The sequence below is a fragment of the Bos javanicus genome, chromosome 26, assembly GCF_032452875.1.
Source record: "Bos javanicus breed banteng chromosome 26, ARS-OSU_banteng_1.0, whole genome shotgun sequence".
In the NCBI taxonomy this organism is placed as follows: Eukaryota; Metazoa; Chordata; class Mammalia; order Artiodactyla; family Bovidae; genus Bos; species Bos javanicus.
In genome coordinates, this window is record NC_083893.1 from 11,823,886 (window position 1) to 11,842,161 (window position 18,276).

At 40.6% G+C, this 18,276-nt stretch overlaps 1 long non-coding RNA gene across 2 annotated transcripts in view; it reads left to right on the forward strand.

Annotated features, from left to right (window-relative positions):
* The window catches only part of LOC133239158 (uncharacterized), a 155,948-nt gene that overhangs the window by 113,653 nt on the left and 24,019 nt on the right, over positions 1 to 18,276 (forward strand). Inside the window, exon 3 of one of the 2 annotated variants that reach the window (XR_009733743.1) lies at positions 17,737 to 17,859. The exons of the other annotated variant lie outside the window; for it this stretch is intronic. This is a non-coding gene — a long non-coding RNA (uncharacterized LOC133239158). The remainder of the gene's footprint in view (positions 1 to 17,736; positions 17,860 to 18,276) is intronic. 2 annotated transcript variants of the gene reach the window in all.

The window sequence follows — 18,276 nt, forward strand, 5'->3', positions numbered from 1 at the left end:
CTTCACTTTCTGCCATAAAGGTGGTGTCATCTGCATATCTAAGGTTATTGATATTTCTCCTGGCAATCTTGATTCCAGCTTGTGCTTCTTCCAGCCCAGTGTTTCTCATGATGTACTCTGCATAGAAGTTAAATAAGCAGGGTGACAATATACAGCCTTGACATACTCCTTTTCCTATTTGGAACCTGTCTGTTGTTCCATGTCCAGTTCTAACTGTTGCTTCCTGACCTGCATACAGATTTCTCAAGAGGCAGGTCAGGTGGTCTGGTAGTCCCATCTCTTTCAGAATTTTCCACAGTTTATTGTGACCACACAGTCAAAGGCTTTGGCATAGTCAATAAAGCAGAAATAGATGTTTTTCTGGAACTCTCTTGCTTTTTCCGTGATCCAGCGGATGTTGGCAATTTGATCTCTGGTTCCTCTGCCTTTTCTAAAACCAGCTTGAACATCAAGAAGTTCACGGTTCACGTATTGCTGAAGCCTGGCCTGGAGAATTTTGAATATTACTTTACTAGCATGTGAGATGAGTGCAATTATGTGGTAGTTTGAGCATTCTTTGGCATTGCCTTTCTTTGGGATTGGAATGAAAACTGACCTTTTCCAGTCCTGTGGCCACTGCTGAGTTTTCCAAATTTGCTGGCATATTGAGTGTAGCACTTTCACAGCATCATCTTTCAGGATTTGAAATAGCTCCACTGGGATTCCATCACCTCCACTAGCTTTGTTCGTAGTGATGCTTTCTAAGGCCCACTTGACTTCACATTCCAGGATGTCTGGCTCTAGGTGAGTGATCACACCATCGTGAATATCTGGGTCATGAAGATCTTTTTGTACAGTTCTTCTGTGTATTCTTGCCACCTCTTCTTAATATCTTCTGCTTCTGTTAGGTCCATACCATTTCTGTCCTTTATTGAGCCCATCTTTGCATGAAATGTTCCCTTGGTATCTCTAATTTTCTTGAAGAGATCTCTAGTCTTTCCCATTCTGTTGTTTTCCTCTATTTCTTTGCATTGATCACTGAGGAAGTCTTTCTTATCTCTCCTTGCTATTCTTTGGAACTCTGCATTCAGAGGCTTATATCTTTCCTTTTCTCCTTTGCTTTTTGCTTCTCTTCTTTTCACAGAGATTTGTAAGGCCTCCCCAGACAGCCATTTTGCCTTTTTGCATTTCTTTTCCATGGGGATGGTCTTGATCCCTGTCTCCTGTACAATGTCACAAACCTCATTCCATAGTTCATCAAGGCACTCTATGTCTCAGATCTAGTCCCTTAAATCTATTTCTCACTTCCACTGTATAATCATAAGGGATTTGATTTAGGTCATACCTGAATGGTCTAGTGGTTTTCCCTACTTTCTTCAATTTAAGCTGAATTTGGTAATAAGGAGTTCAGAATCAGTCAGCAAGTTACAAATCCAGGGGAGCCAATGATGGAAACTTCAGATTGAGTCAAGTCCAAAGACAGGAGTAGAGTGATGTTCCAGCTTGAAGACAAGATAGCCAGAGCAAGACTCACTCAGCATTTTTGTTTTATCAAGACTTCAAAAAATTGGATAGGGCCCATCCACATTGGGGAGGGCATTCTATTTTACAGTTTGCCTATTCAAATGTTAGTCTCATCCAGAAACATCCTCACAGACACACCCAAAAAATATGTTTAACTAGATGTCTAGTTACTATGTGGTCCCATTAAACTGATACATAAAACTAACCATCTAAGAGAGTTAAATGAAATTACTTCAACTGCTCATCCATACCTGGTAGACATCCAAGACTTGGTGAATCCCTCAGGACTCACCTTCCCTTGGTATTTTATGGATCTTTACTTTTTTTTTTTTTTTTACTATTTTATTTATTTTTTTACTTGTACATTGATCCAGAGAAGAAACGAATTTGCACAAAAAAGGTTCACATAAGGCAGTTGAGGATAGCTCTAGACCCACAGATGGGATAGGAGACAGAAAGTGTGCACTAAATCCGTGCCATAAATCCAAATTATATAGTAGATAGTTCTATTTTTTAAAAAAATACCCAGTCACTCCACCTTCAAGATTCCTCCCTGGGCATCTTTCTTCCACCAGATGCTCCAGCTGCATCCTCTCCTTCTTACTCTATCTCCTCCTGTCTGTCCTGAAGCCCCCAGTTCCTGTTTGACTTATTGGAACAACAGTTTAGTGAATTCTTTGTTGCAGCGCAGCCTTCCAAAGTGTAATGTATAGATTCACTTTTCCTACCCCAAAACAGTTCCCTCCTAAAAAGCTATTAAAATGCTACTTTATTCATTCTGCTTTGTTTGTTTATGCAAGTAATCGATCATTCATTAAACTTTAACAAGTACCCACTTAGCAGTCGTTAAACATGGAGAAGCAAAAGAAAGGCAAAAATTGTGTGAGATAGTGTTTTAAGTGGTTCTATTAGCTATTATGTGTTATGATTTAGTATCTATTGTATTAAGAAGGAAGACTTGGGATAAGAAGGAAAGAAATGAATTGTGTCATAGCTTTAGGGATTCCTGCTAGCATAAGGATTGAAAAGTAAATCTAAAAAATGAGTGATAAAAGAATAGATCACATTTTTTAAGGTTCCTGCTTCAAAAACAGTAACACCATCAACCACAACCTTTCCATTGCTTAGAGAATTTACAGACCAGTAACAGAGACAAACAAGCAGAGAGCAAATTGCAGCACAGTGTGATAAACAGATAAATATGGGATGGCATGAATGGGCTGTGGTCATCATTGAATATTTTCTAAACTTGAGTCTTGGGCTTCCCAGGTATCACTAGTGATAAAGAACTCTCCTGCCAATGCAGGAGACATGAGACTCAGGTTTGATCCTTGGGTATGGAAGATCCCCTGGAGGAGAGCATGGCAACCCACTCCAGTATTCTTGCTTGGGGAATCCCATGCACAGAGAAGCCTGGTGGGCCACAATCCATAGGGTCACACGGAGTCGCACATGACTGAAGTGACTTAGCATGCAAAACTGGCTCTTAGTTGTTGAGAGAAGACACAGGTAGGTAGTGAAGCATTCGCTTGTTCTTGTGTATTGGCAGGTAAAGATGAGTGGGGGTGAGGGGCGATGATGACTTAGCAACTCCAGAGTGATGTCAAACTCATAGGACTCAACATAGCCTAAATTAAACTCTTATCTTTTCCTCTCTTTCTGCGTTTCTTCTACCATTGCCTCCTCAGAAGATGACACAAACACTCACCTCAATGTTCAACCAGAAGTAGGGCAACATCCCACTATGTCCTCTCTCAACAAACATATATAGTTCATCAGCTATGAAGTCTGGCCATTCTGAACAACTTTCAAAATCCCAAATATGCCATGCCTCCTTTTACCTCTGAATGTTTATTTCCTCTATCTGGAACATACCCTCTCTCACACATACCCACTTTAGCTTGGCTAACTAATATTTTTGGTTTCTGTGTGTTGACACACAATATTGCATTAGTTTCAGGTATATGACATAATGATTTGAGATTTATATACATTGTGAACTGATCACCACAACAAGTCTAGTATTTGTCTATCACCACAAGAAGTCACTGTAACATTATTGACTCTATTCTCTATGCTGTATAGTACATCCCAGTGATAGATTTTGATTTGTGGTTATCATGAGGTTCATATATAATATGATATAATATGAATGGCAATATATAATATGAATTTCATGGTTTTAAGTCTGTTTTAAGTTAATGTTAACTTTAGTTCAAATGCATTCTAAAAGCACTACATTTTTACTCCTTCCCTTCCAAGTTTTATGCTTTTTACGTCATATTTTTTTTTTTTTTGCATTTAAGCCTTATTTTTATTTTATTTTTTTTCACTTTATATATATATTTTTTAAATTATATTTTATTTTTAAACTTTACAATATTGTACTAGTTTTTCCAAACATTGAAATGAATCCGCCACAGGTATACCCGCGCTCCCCATCCTGAACCCTCCTCCCTCCTCCCCACCCCCAACCCTCCCTCTGGGTCGTCCCAGTGCACCAGCCCCAAGCATCCAGTACTGTGCATCAAACCTGGACTGACGACTCGTTATATTTTACATCTTTTCATTTTGTGTATTACTTAAATCATTATTTTAGATTTAGATGATTTTACTAGTTTGTCTTTTAAGTTTCACAGTAACTTTGTTAAGTGGTTGATCCACTATATGTGCTGTGTTTTCCTTTATTATTGAGCTTTTTTTCTTTTATAATTTTCTTATTTCTAGTTATGATCTTTTCTTTTCCATTTGAGGAAGTCCCTTTAACATTTCTTGTGAGGCTGGGTCAGTGTAATGAGCTCATTTAGCTCTTGCTTAATTGGGAGACTTCTTATCTCTCCTTCAATTCTGAATGATAACCTTGCTGGGTAGCTTATTCTCAATTGCACTTTTTTCCTTTCAGAAATTTGGATATGTCATGCCAGACCCTACTTCCCTATACAATTTGTCCTAAAAACCAGCTTATGAGATTCTCTTATGCACTACTAGTTGTTTTTCTCTCCTTAGTTTTAAGGCTCTCTCTTTAACTTTTGACATTTCAATTACTGTGTCTTGGTGTGGACCTCTTTGGTTCATCTTCTTTGGAACTCTCTGTGTTCTGGACATGGATGTGCCGGAGTCCAACTCCAGCAACCAGGGATTCAACCTGGTTGAATTCATCTTTATGAAAAGATAGACGGTGTCAGCGAGAGAAATGCAGCAGCCTCTCATTTTTCTTGGACTGCCTGTTTATTCCAAGTTTAAGATTCTCTTTTATACTTTTACAAAAACATTAGGCCAGAGGTTTGACATTTTCAGTTCCCCCTCTCCCAGATTTATTATCTGGGAGATAATAAATCATTGTTGCTCTTCAAACAGTGTTCCTCCTTCAGTGATTCTCTCCAAATCAGCCTTATCATCTATTATCTACCTCCTCTAATGTGTCCTATAGTTAACTTGTGATTACATTGTAATTCATGCTACATTCCTCAGTTTACTACTTATCTTCCTAAATCCTGTTTGCCCCTAACATCCTGAGCTCACTATCTCTTAAAAAGGCTTCTAGCTATCAGATCAGATCAGATCAGATCAGTCGCTCAGTCATGTCCGACTCTTTGTGACCACATGAATCACAGCACGCCAGGCCTCCCTGTCCATCACCAACTCCCGGAGTTCACTGAGACTCACGTCCATTGAGTCAGTGATGCCATCCAGCCATCTCATCCTCTGTTGTCCCCTTCTCCTCCTGCCCCCAATCCCTCCCAGCATCAGAGTCTTTTCCAATGAGTCAACTCTTCGTATGAGGTGGCCAAAGTACTGGAGTTTCAGCTTTAGCATCATTCCTTCCAAAGAAATCCCAGGGCTGATCTCCTTCAAAATGGACTGTTGGATCTCCTTGCAGTCCAAGGGACTCTCAAGAGTCTTCTCCAACACCACAGTTCAAAAGCATCAATTCTAGCTATAGTGTCTCTAAAAATTCCTAACTTCTATAAGCTATAGTAAAATATGCTAACTTTACAACATTCCTTAAATCTCTAACTTCTAACTGTTTTAATTATTTCTAAGCCCTAAATTCAGTAAACTCCTTTGCCATAAGCATTCTCCTCACAAATAGGCTTCAGATAGCAATCCCTCCCATGGTCTCAAGCTACGACCTATGTGCTCATCCTGGAACACTCTTTTGTAAAAGTCCTTGAACAAATATCAATGATTAACTTTATGAATTATTTTCTGAGCACAGCTGCAGAAGGCTTTGTGCCTTCTCATGCTCCTCTCAAGAACAATAAGCACCTTAATATTCCTTTTCAGTCAACTCAGCTGAGGAGAGGAAAAGACAAATCAGAATTACAAGGCCTAACTCCTTAATGCTGGGTCCATGCCTGCGGAATGAGGAGAGGGGGCTGGAGGCCGTGCCTCCATTTTGTCAGTAATGCCTAACGTGGCTCACGACATGGATGTCTGTTTCCTTCTCCAGATTAGGAAAGTTCTCACCATTATTTCTTCAAATAGGTTTTATGTCACTTTCTCTCTCTCTCTTGTCTTTCTTATAATGCAAATGTTAGTAGTTGCTTGATGTTGTCCCAGAGGTCTCTTAAACTATCCTCATTAAAAAAAAAATTTTTTTTTCCTGCTCTGATTGAGTGATTTCCACTAGCATGTCTTCTAGATTGCTGATCCATCTTTTGCATTTTCTAATCTGCTGTTGATTTTCTCAACTGTATTTTTCATTTTTAATATTGTATTCTTCAGTTTTCATTGGTTATTTTTCATATTTTCTATCTCTTTGTTGAGATTCTCACTAAGTTCATCAATTTTTCTCTCAAGTTTGATAAGCATCTTTAGGACTGCTGTTTTGAATTTTGTATCTAGTAAACTGCTTATCTCTGTTTTGCTTAGTTCCTTTTCCCAATACTATTGTCTTGCTCTTTTGTTTGGAATGCCTTCTTTTGCCTCCTCATTTTCACATAACTGTTTGTATATATACATCTCCTGGTCTTAAAAGAGTGATCTTAGGTAGAAGTTGTCGTGTGGAGACCAGTGGCACAATACCCACTGGTTACCAGAACCAGGTGTTCCAGAGGTATCCCCAGTTTGGGCTGCGTGGACCCTTTCTTTTGTGGTTGGGCTGCTGCTGATGCAAACATCCTGGTGGACAGGATTTATTCCCAGGCCAGCTAGCTATATGATTTGGCAGAGCCTAATGTGGATACTCTAGTGAGTGGAGCTGGTCCTTCACCTGGCTGTCTAGTAGACCTGACCATGAATATGTGGGTGTACTGGTGTGTCAGGCTGATCCCCTGGAGTGGGAACCACTTTGGAAGGGTGCTTTTGCTGGCTGAGTCCTGCCATCAGATGGACAGGGCTAGCTGTCCAGGGCAGGAGCCTCTTGGGGGGTACCACTGCCAGCCAGGAGGGTGAGAGTTGTCTTGCAGGGACTGGCTGGGTCGAGTGGGTTGTTTCTCAGGGGAATGCTGGGTGCCCAGTGTTAGCTAATTTGATGGAGAGTGGCAGAAATGGCACCTGCCAGTGTTGGATGAGCTAGGTAGAAGACTTTTTTTAAAGAAGGCACCAACTAGTACTTCTGTCTCTGGAAGAAGTTTTACCAGATCCCTATTCTTCCACACATTCTAAAATTAGTCAGTAATTTTTTTTTTTTTTGCATGACCCAGGTGCTTGTATGGCTCAGCTGCAGCTGATGCACTGGGACTTAGAATGAGGGAGTTTGTGCAAAAGTCCATCAAGAGTAGAATCTCACTTTCCCACAGCCCTCTGGCTCCCTGGAGGTACGCCCCAGTGGTTTCAAGACTAGACATTATGAAGGCTCATCTTCCTGCTGCAGGTCCCTCAGGTTGGGGAGTTTGACATAAGACTTGGGCCCCTCATACCTCAGGGGGAAACGCCACGGTTGTGATACCTCTTCTGTTTGTGAATTGTTGCAATAGGGTTTGGGTTCTGACAGACCATGCCAGTGTCTCTCCTACTTTGTCTTGATGTGGCCTTCTCTTTATATTCTTAGTTTTAAAAATCTGTTCTGTTACTCTTTAGATCATTCTCAGAGATCACTATTCTGTATGTAAATAGTTGTAGTTTTGGTGCATTTGTGGGGAGAGGTGAGTTCAGGATCTTTCTACTTCACCATCTTGATCTGGATCCTGTCTTTCCTCTTGGCCTCTTATACTCATTTTTTAAAATTTATTGTATTGAAGTATAGTTGATTTACAATGTTGTGTTAATTTCTGCTACATGGCAAAGTGATTCTGTTTATACACACACACAATATTCTTTTCCACTATGGTTTATTACAGGATACTGAAAGTAGCTCCCTGTACTATCCAGTGGAGCCTTGTTGTGCATCCATTCCAAATATAATGGCTTGCAGCTGTCAGTTCCAAACTCTCAGTCCATCCTCTGTCCACTCCCTCTCCATTGGAAACCACAATTTTGTTTCCTGTATCCGTGAGTCTGTTTCTATTTCGTAGATAAATTCCTTTGTGTATTCCACTGCGTGTGTGTATCTCCTGGAGGGGAAATGGCAACCCACTCCAGTAATCTTGTCTGGAAAATTCAATGGACAGTGAAGCCTGGAGAGCTACAGTCCATGGGGTCGCAAAAGAGTCAGACACAACCAAGTGATTAAACAACTACACACACACACACACACACACACACACACATGAGTCTTCTTTATACATTCCTCTGTCGATGGACATTTAGGCTGTTTCCATATCTTGGCTATTGTAAGTAGTGCTGCTGTGAATATAGGAATGCATGTATCTTTTTGAATTATAACTTTGTCCAGATATATGGCCAGGAGTGGGGACTGCTGGATCATTTGGTAACTTTATTTTCAGTGTTTTGAGGAACCTCCATGCTGGTTTCCATAGTAGCTGCATGAACTTGCATTTCCACCAGCAGTGTAGGAGGGTTCCCTTTCCTCCACACACTCTCCAGCATTTGTTATTGGTAGATTTTTTTAATGGTGGCACTTCATTGTAGTTTTGACTTACATTTCTCTAATAATTAGCACTTGTATTAATTCTTAAAGTATCAGTTTAGGTTTTACTTGTACAGGAAACCTTCTATGACAACCTATGTCTAGATTGGATGCTCTTCCTGTATCTTTCCTATCATATACCAAGAAAGTATTTATGTCATTCTATTTGTAATGGCCTGTTAGTTTTTCTATCTCCTTAATTAGTATATGAGTTCCACAGAGGAAGAAATATTATCTTTTAAAACTATAACTATTTTACAGTGACTAGCACAATGGTTGACATAAGGTAGGTATTCAATAGATATTTGTACAATGAATGAGGAAATGAATGATTGAAATTTCACAGGCAGAAAATTCCAATGATGATAAAAAGCCATGGTGTAGATATGGTTCTGTGTGGCAAATGTAGGTGAAGTTGAAAGTCACCGGAATTAAGAAGGCCAAGAGCTTGTCTACCTTAGAGATGTCTGGAGGGATTGAAGTTTGTTAAGGACAAACATGGATAGAAAGATCAAGAACCACAATCAAGGTCTTTAGTAAACATAGTGAGTACATCATGAGGTCAACAGATCAGAGATGACAAACCGTTCAGTTCAGTTTAGTTGCTCAGTTGTGTCCGACTCTCTGTGACCCCGTGGACGGCAGCACGCCAGGCTTCCCTGTCCATCACCAACTCCTGGAGCTTGCTCAAACTCATGTCCGTTGAGTTGGTGATGCCATCCAACCATCTCATCCTCTGTCACCCTCTTCTCCTCCTGCCTTCAATCTTTCCCAGCATCAGGGTCTTTTCCAATGAGCCAGTTCTTTGCATCAGGTGGCCAAAGTATTGGAGTTTCAGCTTCAGCATCAGTCCTTCCAATGAGAAGGGGTAAGTGGTGCAAGAGCCAGAATGGAAGAGCATCAAGGAAGCAAGGAAGGAATTTTCTATGAACATGAAGGGATATTTTTTATACCAAAAAAATTTTTTCCTGTCCATACAAAGCTCTCAGATTGTCTTCAAGACCCATCTATAGTATATATTTACTGTCCTTAATAAAACTTTAATACTGAACCCCTAAGATGAAAGTATATGGTGAATATTTTCCATTGTTGCCTTTCCATTTTTCATTCCCAAGTTCAGACTCCAAGCTTGCCATTCCTTTTATTGAGACTGCCAGTCCATCATAATGCCTTTGAAAACAATCACAATGCCTCCTACAGCAATTGTTTCCTCCCTGGAAAGAAAATATATATATATGTTTTTAACCTTAGCTTTCAAAGTATGCTCTGTCACTGGCTCATTCTTTTTCTTTTAATACTCTCTTCAAAATCCAATTTTTCTAATGCTCTGTGGCTCACACCGAATGACTTATTTCCAGAGATTTGAATTACTGCAAACAGGCCTCTTGGGTCCATCCTAGTGAAATCAATAATAGGCATTTCTACCATGTAACATCTTGCCAGGCAGTGTTTTGTATTCCTTTTTATTTAGCTCATCCCAGTGAATCTTTATAGAATGGTGCACTTTTTTACTCTTCTCTGCAAGAGGTTTTCTCTTCTTTTTCTTTCCTTCTCAATCCCTGTAGCTGGTAAGAAAGGCACAATGGAAAAGTCAGCATTGTTAGTTTCTGTTCTTCCCATCCTTCTCACATTCATCTCTACATTTCTGCTCTTACTTGCCCATTCCAATTCTTTAGTTGTATCTTGCTGGCCAGTTTTAAGAGGCTGACACAGAGGTTCTTGAGACACTATCTTGAGACAGAGTCTCCCTCTGAAGGACTCAAGAGTGAAGCCCTTTGATCTCTGGCCCCATAGAAGAGGCTCCTACTTGACAGACGCCCACTCACTGTCATCGCTGTCCTCCGTTCTTCCATTTCTAGTTCTTGACTTAGGTCTGGTGCAGTATCCCCAATAGTTACTCTGCTGAAGGACATACATTTCCACTCCATGAAACTACAACTTGATTTGGGTAATTGAATTTGACCTGAGATTGAGGGAAAGAAGGCCTTTGAAATGAAGTCTCTGAAGCCATTGTAACTGATTTGAGGCTTGCTATCAGACTTAATAAATATTATGGTGCCATTTAAATTAGTGACATGTGAATATCATACGGTATGGGTAGAATTTGGTGCTCATTATTTCAGAAGATTGTCTTCTTTGACCTAGAAGGCAGCACTGGTGGGAAGCATGAGAAAGAGGAGGGAAATTAAATCAGGCTGGTAACCAATGTGTGACACATGTCACTGATACACCATGCTTTTACCTGAGAATTTCTGCTCACAAAGCTGAACAGGAAGAGTGGCAATATAAATGTAGGCCTGTGGCCTGCTTTCTCCTCTTGGTGCTATGAAAAGGCCCTTAAGTTAAAAAGAAAAAACAACCAGACGTCTGGGGTTTTCTTTAAGCTGACAATTTCCCCCTCCATCCTAGGATATCCTGATAAAGTTCTCCTTGACTTTCCAGCTTCTGCCTTTAAGGTTACTAGAGGAGGCCACACAGCCTTTCTCAACTCTACTTCCCTCTTAGAAATTCCTTTATAGGAAATACTGACTTAGAGCCCTGGGCCTCTGCTTGCTGCTGGCTCTGACGCTTCTCTCCAACATGAGAAGCAGAGGGAAAGGTTGGAAGGGCAACTACTCCAGTTCAAGATGAATTCCCATAGAGCATGCAGCAAACCCATGCCCACCACTAACTCCAGGGTGAAGACGTGGGCATCTGGAGGCTGCATGTGTTCCTACAGCAGCATGGGAACCAGGGCAGACTTCTCTGTGTTTTCTTTGTGCTTTTTACAGTCTGTTGTGTAGGTAGACAGTCTGCTGTTATGCCATTTTAGAAATGAACTGGTAGCAAAGCATTGTTATGCATCTGGCTAGAGGATATGAGAACACATCAGAGATGCATCACAGCCTAGGTCCCCGGTCCTCTGACCACCAGTCTGGCTTCTTGCTCTTGGTACCCGTTTCTTCTCCCAAGTCCCTATTTTTGGTCAGAAGTGCCATTATTCTGAATGAAAAGAAGAAGCTACATTTAAAAACAAAATTCTGAGCACGTAGTTTGTTTTCCAGTCTCTGAGCTGATTTGTTTATCTAATCTGTACACACAGAGCTCTGACTTCATTGTGTTTTGCTAGAATCACATTCCAGGGCTTTGTGGTCGATATTATGCAATGCCATTTTGCTGGTTTGTACTCTGCCAATTTTGGGGAGCAAGCTTAATTATGCAAATGCATCTGATAATAGATTATTCATTTTAGTCATGCTCAATTATTTATTTTTTATGCATGGCCCCGATGACTTGGACGGAGCTTAGCAATAGCTCATCTCATATCTAACACTAAGACACAGGCAAGGACATAATTCTGATGCAGGTCAACTGCTCTTATGGGCATCAAGCTGCTTGAGGAAAAATCACATTTGAGGCAAGGCCAACTATTTCTATGGAAAATGCCAGCTGTTATTGCCTGTCTGTTATTCCCTGAGAGGCCACTTCATGGGCCGGAAGGAGCAGTGACACTTAGAGGCAGTAGGACTTTACTTGAAATTATGGGTTGAAGGGGAATGGAAAAGAAACCTGTTTGGTTACTGATTCCTGAACTGCATTTCCCCATTTGGGCCTTTCTAGCTTTAGGGATCATCAAAATGGACCTGGAGGGAAAGCAGTGAAGTGGAAATAGACAAACTCGGGTGTTTTGTCCTTCTCAGAAGAAAGTAAGTGAAAATAATGCTACTGAGTGCAAACAGAAAGTCTGGCTATCTTTAACTTGTTCATTTCTCCATGTGTGCCCTGAGCTTATCGACACACAATATTTATATATTTAAAGGGACTTCACTCTGCCCCTCAGAGTTGGCTGTTACTCATCATGTAGGTATCATTTTAAATATTATTTCTCCCAAGAAGTCTTCCCTGAATACTTTACCCACCCCCACCTTCAACCCCAGACTAGGTTATACACCCCTGTAATATTGTCTAACAGAATCAAGTACATTACTTACCTTGCCACTTACTTCACTTCATGGGACTGCTTGTTTAATTGTGTGTATATACCCATTTATGAAGATGAAGACCATGGCTATGCTGCTTATCAATACACAGCTAACACTTATCTCAATGCTTGGGAGATAGTATCCACTTCATAAATATTTGTCAAATAAGACAATGAATGAATAACTGATAGAAAGTGGTGATGTAGGGGGTGGGGGGTGTCAGGCTTTGCTTTGTTCCTTAATGTCCTATTGCAAACCAGAAAAACTCACCTAACTCGGTGGCAATATTTGTTTCTAATTGTGGAAAACAACATGTTTTTTCTCCTGGAGAGCTGTGGCTAATTGATTGACGGGTTTTGTGAATACTGTGGACAGTGGTGGCTAAAGTATTGGTCCAACAGACTTTGCGCTTACTCTTTCACTGGGTAGACAGAGTAGTTTACTGTGTCCCTCCTCTCCACTTGCCCTGTAACTACTAGAGAGGCAGGGAATAGGATCCAAGACTAACCAGTATGGCTCTTCACCAGGAATGAAGTTGGAAGAAAGCATATTGTGTTAATTAATTTTTATTAGAATATAGTTGCTTTACAATGTTGTGTTAGTTTTTGCTATGTAGCAAAATGAATCAGCCATCAGTTCAGTTCAGTTCAGTTCAGTCACTCAGTCGTGTCCGACTCTTTGTGACCCCATGAATCGCAGCACGCCAGGCCTCCCTGTCCATCACCAACTCCCGGAGTTCACTCAGACTCATGTCCATCGAGTCAGTGATGCCATCCAGCCATCTTATCTCTGTCGTCCCCTTCTCCTCCTGCCCCCAATCCCTCCCAGCATCAGGGTCTTTTCCAACAAGTCAACTCTTCACATGAGGTGGCCAAAGTACTAGAGTTTCAGCTTTAGCATCATTCCCTTCAAAGAAATCCCATGGCTGATCTTCTTCAGAATGGACTGGTTGGATCTCCTTGCAGTCCAAGGGACTCTCAAGAGTCTTCTCCAACACCACAGTTCAAAAGCAACAATTCTTCAGCACTCAGCTTTCTCCACAGTCCAACTCTCACATCCATACATGACCACTGGAAAAACCAGTGTTGACTAGACGGACATTTGTTGGTAAAGTAATGTCTCTGCTTTTGAATATGCTCTCTAGGTTGGTCATAACTTTCCTTCCAAGGAGTAAACGTCTTTTAATTTCATGGCTGCAGTCACCATCTGCAGTGATTTGGGAGCCCCCAAAAATAAAGTCTGACACTGTTTCCCCATCTATTTCCCATGAAGTGACGGGACCAGATGCCACGATCTTCGTTTTCTGAATGTTGAGTTTTAAGCCAACTTTTTCACTCTCCACTTTCACTTTCATCAAGAGGCTTTTTAGTTCCTCTTCACGTTCTGCCATAAGGGTGGTGTCATCTGCATATCTGAGGTTATTGATATTTCTCCCGGCAATCTTGATTCCAGCTTGTGCTTCTTCCAGCCCAGCGTTTCTCATGATGCACTCTGCATAGAAGTTAAATAAGCAGTGTGACAATATACAGCCTTGACGTACTCCTTTTCCTATTTGGAACCAGTCTGTTGTTCCATGTCCAGTTCTAACTGTTGCTTCCTGATCTGCATATTGGTTTCTCAAGAGGCAGGTCAGGTGCTCTGGTATGCCCATCTCTTTCAGAATTTTTCACAGTTTATTGTGATCCACACAGTCAAAGGCTTTGGCATAGTCAATAAAGCAGAAATAAATATTTTTGTCGAACTCTCTTGATTTTTCCATGATCCAGCTGATGTTGGTAATTTGATTTCTGGTTCCTCTGCCTTTTTTAAAACCAGCTTGAACATCTGGAAGTTCACGGTTCACGTATTGCTGAAGCCTGGCTTGGAGAATTTTGAGCATTACTTTACTAGTGTGTAAGATGAGTGCAATTGTGTGGTAGTTTGAGCATTCTTTGGCATTGCCTTTCTTTGGGATTGGAATGAAAACTGACCTTTTCCAGTCCTGTGGCCACTGCTGAGTTTTCCAAATTTGCTGGCATATTGAGTGCAGCACTTTCACAGCATCATCTTTCAGGATTTGAAATAGCTCCACTGGAATTCCATCACCTCCACTAGCTTTGTTCGTAGTGATGCTTTCTAAGGCCCACTTGACTTCACATTCCAGGATGTCTGGCTCTAGGTGAGTGATCACACCATGGTGACTATCTGGGTCATGAAGATCTTTTTTGTACAGTTCTTCTGTGTATTCTTGCCACCTCTTCTTCATGTCTTCTGCTTCTGTTAGGTCCATACCATATCTGTCCTTTATTGAGCCCATCTTTGCATGAAATGTTCCCTTGGTATCTCTAATTTTCTTGAAGAGATCTCTAGTCTTTCCCATTCTGTTGTTTTCCTCTATTTCTTTGCATTGATCACTGAGGAAGTCTTTCTTATCTCTTCTTGCTATTCTTTGGAAGTCTGCATTCAGATGCTTATATCTTTCCTTTTCTCCTTTGCTTTTCACTTCTCTTCTTTTCACAGAGATTTGTAAGGCCTCCCCAGACAGCCATACATATACATAAATCCCCTTTCTTTGGATTTCCTTCTCATCAGGTCATCACAGTGCGTTAAGTAGAGTTTCCTGGGCTATACAGTATGTTCTCATTAGTTACCTGTTTTATACCTAGTATCTATAGTCTATATATGTCAATCCTGATCATCCAGTTCCTTCCACCACCCCCCACTTGGTATCCATGTGTTTATTCTCTATGTTTGTGTCTCTTTTTCTGCCTAAGCATATTTTTGTTTCCAGTGAGGTTTATTGCCTCAGAGGCTTTGAGTCTGAGACCACTGATAGCCATCTTGTCTCCTATTACCCAGAGTCTATAGATGAAGCCAATCATAAAGCCACATAGAAATTCAGATAGAGCCTAAGATCCTGATTCCTGCACATCTTTTTTTGCTCCCATGACCTTCATCAGGACACAGTTTTGTTAGGAAGCCAACAAAATATTTTTTCTTTCAGTCAATATGAGTTTGATTTCTATTTCTTGCAACTGAATGAGATCTGCCTAATGTATTGACTAAAGTAGTTTATTTTTACAGACATAGGGGGGTCAGCTAAAATCAGGGGAAAAGGCTGTCACAACCTTAATTTCCATGTTTATATGAGCTTGACTTTGAAAATTCAGTGTTCTGATAAGTAAAGAAAATTCAGTGTTCTGATAAAGAAATTGTTCGCTAAGGTCAGATTTAAGGGTCATGTTCTGACAACATCTCTAGTGTTGGTAACTATGTAGTAGACGGTTCAAGAATTAAATCAGATATAAATTGGAATTTTAAGGAAACTACATTGATAAAGAAACCCCCAGGCTGGCAAAATGTGCCTTATAATTACTTAACCCCTAAGGCTCTCCTTACCACAGTTGTAATTGTACTGTGGGAAGAGGATGACTCACTGTTAACACCAAGTATCAAGTACTAATTCTGTCTTAGGCTTTTCCAAGGAGGCCGATGGTTATAGTCAACTTTTCTGACAAGTGTCCAGGGCCAGGAAGAGAAATTCATTCAAGGACTTATTCTATAGTCAGGGAAGTCTTTCTCCTTTCGACACTTTCCAAATGGGAATTTTTAACTGAAGTGAATAACACTCCCCTGTAATTTTATACTGGCTATGTTGGGGTGGTTAAATTTATTATTTGGCAAGACTGTGACAAGACTTGGGATTCGATATAGCAAATGATGTGACAGGTTGTTGCTTTGGAAAGGGTGGGCATGTTTTCTATTGTACATGGGACACTGGCATTTTGATAGGTGGGCATTTTAAAATTTAATGTAGGGGGCAAGGGTACCTCTTGTGTTAGGAAGTCAAGTGGTGGAATGTAGCAAATCTTGGTAGCTATTGTGTTGTCCACAGAGCTTTTCCATGTTCTTCTCTGGTAAATGCTCCTTCCTCTCATTTTTCTCCCACCATCCCAGCCATAGGGATGACCTTATAACTCACATCTGAACAAAACCGTTTTCTGGGATTGAGAGGTCATCTCTGGGAAAAATATTGTTCTCTTTTTTGACATAGCCTAAACGGGAGGATGTGAATCTGAGGCTACGGAGATGAGACGGAGCAAGAGGCAGAAGAGAAGGTTGTATTCTCTAACTCCCCATCTTTAAGGCTGCAAGGCCCTGGACCCTGCAATTGCTCATTCAATCGCAGGGCTATTCCAGTATCCCATTCACCTTTTGGGTCAATGAAATCTGTTCTTAATGTAGCTTGATGTGGATTTTTACCACTTACAACCCAAAGAGTTGTGAGCTCAATGCCCTCTCCTCAGAGAGTCCACCTTTGACCACTCTAGATAATTTAGTGCCCTTCTGTGACTTGCCGTTATCGATCTTGTTGCCCTACTTTAGGTTTTAAGGCACTAATTGCACTCTGAAATTACCTCTATTGAAAATGTCTGTTTTTCTGTTTGTTGCTCATTCTTCCTCCCTTCCCCTGCCTGCTACTAAAATGTAAGTAATATGAGGTCAGAGTTTTCATCTGTTGTATTCAATAATTTTCCCAAGGTCTAGAACAGAGCCCAGCACGCAGTAGGTGCCACTTAATAAATACTTATTCACTGAATCACTCACTAACACTACACATAGGTGTAAAGACTAAGGAGTCTAAATGGAAATGGAATCTGCAGGAGGAGATACCCATTGATTTTTCTATCCTGGTTTTCCTAGCATTTCTATTACCTCACCCACTCTTGTTAAATATTTCGCTTTTTTCTCTCCTGTATTTGTCCTTTGTTTAGAGTAACCTTACCACTCAATCTCTACACCACTCCTTCCATCACCCACCCCTGCCTCATAGCTGCTTTTTTGTCCAAAAACTCAGTCCATATTTGGCTCCCATAAGTGCTTACACACCACATGATTTAATTACTGAAAATGCTACATTTCCTTTTGGTTCTCTACCCAAGGACCCTACCCCACCACAGTGCTTGAGTTCTTTATATGTGTGCATATGTTCAGTCACTTCAGTCATGTCTGATTCTTTGTGACATTATGGAGTGCAGCCCACCGGGCTCCTCTGTCCATGGGATTTTCCAGGTAAGAATACTGGAGTGGGTTGCCATTCCCTCCTCCAGAGGATCTTCCCAACCCAGGGTTCAAAACTGCATCTCGTGCATTGTAGGCAGGTTCTTTACCACCAAGCCACTTGGGAAGCCTGAATTCCTTATGACCTGCATGAATAATTTCTTTTTTCTGTGGGGAGAAGGTGATTAAGAGACCTACTTTCTTAAATGATAGAAAACTGTATTCTCTTTAAAGCATCTGTGAATGGGTTAATTTCAGCTCTCCTGTACAATATCCTTCATGATGTAGACAAAAACTGGAATTGGTATCAAAAATTCAGAGATGAGAAAACCAGGATAAAGAAAAGCTGATGGTTCTTCTAAGGCTGCAGAAGTAGCAAAGGTAAACTTGGACTTGAATCCAGTCTTTTTCTTCTTGGTAACATGAGACATTGTAGAGAAGGCTGTCAGTTGGGATGAGAATCAAATCATAGAGTGTTGGTAAATCAGTGGAGTCTAGGCCACAAACTCAATTGTAACCATTCTCCTACTTACTAGTGACAAAGCAAATTAGTTTATAATATATACACTAGCTGTATCACTAGTCAAATTTTGCTAGCAGGAAAAAAAAAATCCCCAAACTGAAAGCTTCCATTTGAAATTTCCTATGATACCATTCACCAACCCCAACCACAGAGGGATAGAAAAATATCACTTTTGAACAAGTTGCATTTTCTCTGTGTTAAGTAAAATCCAATACATCATAGGCCCAATGACATTTTAAGAGTTTCAAGTCTGTAGTGGCTGTCATGGCATGAAT